This window comes from Engraulis encrasicolus, chromosome 13, assembly GCF_034702125.1.
Source record: "Engraulis encrasicolus isolate BLACKSEA-1 chromosome 13, IST_EnEncr_1.0, whole genome shotgun sequence".
Taxonomy (NCBI): domain Eukaryota; kingdom Metazoa; phylum Chordata; class Actinopteri; order Clupeiformes; family Engraulidae; genus Engraulis; species Engraulis encrasicolus.
Genome location: NC_085869.1, coordinates 45322042 through 45324541, shown reverse-complemented (window position 1 = coordinate 45324541; position 2500 = coordinate 45322042). Strand labels below are relative to the sequence as shown.

General features: G+C 41.3%; 1 protein-coding gene across 1 annotated transcript in view; it reads left to right on the top strand.

Moving 5' to 3' along the window:
* The window catches only part of LOC134461245 (coiled-coil domain-containing protein 148-like), a 95345-nt gene that overhangs the window by 9709 nt on the left and 83136 nt on the right, over positions 1-2500 (top strand). The window lies entirely within an intron of this gene.

The following is a 2500-nucleotide window of genomic DNA, read 5'->3' as shown; positions in this document are numbered from 1 at the left end:
CTTCTTCTTCTTCTCTCTCTCTCTCCATCACATTTGTTGCTTTTAAACTCTTCCTGTCTTTACACTGTTGTGCGCATCAGTCACATCATCAAGGCGGTAAATGATGCTAAACTCTTTTTGAACACAATCTGCTACTCAACTGGTGGCCAATGCATTCAAATTCTCCCCACAGACCTCCATTACGGTCACCATTTAGCTACAGGCAACTGGCGTCACCCACACTGCTTTTTAGAGGTTTTTTATTGGTTTGGCTCATTTCTTGAAATTGAGATGACAGTCCTATATCTTCAGTCATATATCTCCAAAAACTTTTCATTCATGCTTCAAAACTAAATCCCTTTCCCATATAAATAGTCAGCACCGTAAAAATTGCATTGATCCCTCTCAATTGCTTTGGCTCCTTTTCATTCATTTAGTGCTGTAGATGGAATTGTGATTTATTCAGCTATAAATTAATATTAATAATCAATATAACCCGAGCTCGGCCTATGGCCGAACCACACCAGGGAGGATATCCGTCAACATCATCCCTCCCACTCGGGTCATGTTGCTTTTATACAATAGTTCAATTACCAACAAAAATACCAGAATACATTTTCGAATAAATGTTTATTAGTTACCTTCATCATTAGTTGTTTACCTGCTCCGCTAAGCAAAGTAGTTCCCAGTTGATTGTATGGTTGCTATGCAATGACGAGCTGGCAGTGCCAGCGCGTAATGTTCCTTCAAACTGTGTGATGCGCATTTCTGTGTGGACTGCAACTGGGCTTTGCTTACTAAAATGATGCAAGATGCATGTGAACACTGTGAAACTTCAATATTTTTAGTTAGATGCCTACTTTTGTAAGCCAGATTTTTGCATTTTTGTGGACCGCACACTTGCTGATAAAACATTGTTATTAGCTGCGTAAAGACGCACCTCCCTCTTTCCCTCTCCTGTCCCGCATGAGATCCGAGCGCTGTTCTCACACACACAACACAGATCAATCCCTTGTAGGCCTATGATACCCTGGTGTCTGCTGTAGGCTACTGCTGAAGGCTACAACTTTGCTGCTGAAACACTTTCTCAGGCAAACATCTGATGTGTGTGCAAACGAGGAAGGGGTTCGCGTTTTCCCTCCCAATAAACTAAAAGGCAACTCATTCCAGTTCCAAGCGGCCATTGTTTTACATTGCATGGCACCCGGTATTGCTTCCAGATGCCCACTTTGTAGCCTACTAAATTTGCACTATATTTTTAAGGGCATCTCTTCCTCGTCCTTCCCTCTCCCACAGCGCGAATGAGATCCGATAATAGCGGTTCTCACTTCTCACACACTGCAGGAGACTGACATACCCTTGCTGTCTCTGTACCAAAAAGTGTCCGTTGTCCCGCATATCTCCCGTTTGAAAGTATCTTATATTTATGAATATTTCAAGTAGGCTACATATGTTAGATTGCCCTCAAAAGACTACGAAATAGCGGCCGCAGAGGTGTGCCAACTACCCAGACAACTGCACTAGAATCTGATAACTTCCTTCCTCTCTGCCAGAATCCAGCTACCAACTGGGATACACGTCTCTGTCATGCGGGCGTGCGTGCGCCCAACTTAGTCCAGCATAGAACTAAGAATGATGGCGAGTTCAAAATACGCTGCCCTGGTTACATTCTATCCACGGCGGAGTGATTATTAGTGTGATGAGTCTCCGGGGATAATGTCCACCTAGACATCATCCTCCTTGCCGACGCGTAGAATACCAGTAGAACGCGTCTCATCCAATCAGATATCGCAAAATAAATTGATCTAAAATAGTTAGATCAATTTATTTTGCGATATCTGATTGGATGAGACGCGTTCTACTGGCATTCTACGCGTATAATATGATTTATAACTAAACTGAATCAATCAACATGCAATTTAAGATAACTCTCATCAAATCTGTAGATATTACTGTAATCCCAATGTTGATGGTACAGCACAACTACAGTATATGGATCATTCATCACATTCAGTATTTGTACCTATCCAAAAACAGTTAACCTGTGTTTCGAAACTCAATTCCTTTCTCGCATAAATTATCAGTGCCCCCAAAATAATTTGTCTCTTTGACATTGTCATCAATTTGCTGTTTATTGAAACTGTTGAAAGTAATATGAGAATTCACTAATCCATTCAGATAAGCAAGCAATCTGTTTATTTGGAAAATGTGATACATGTGTGCTCATTGCATTATCTGTAGGCTACTTGTACATAATCATTTGCAAAGATGTAGCAGACATTTGAGGCGCGTACAAAGTTTTTGAAATTCGATGAAAGCAATGAGAAAGGCCATGCTGTTGTGAGAAATTGCTAGGTGGTTTTGGGGATTAGTCCATGTTGTTTTGAGAATGTCATCTCTGTTTCAAGAAATAAGCCACACCAATGGAGAAAAACTGTTTTGGAGTTAGTTTTCCTGCCGAATCTGGGGAACAGTGCTTGCGTTTGTTATGCCGAAGTTGTGGTGGAGTCATGTTACACGG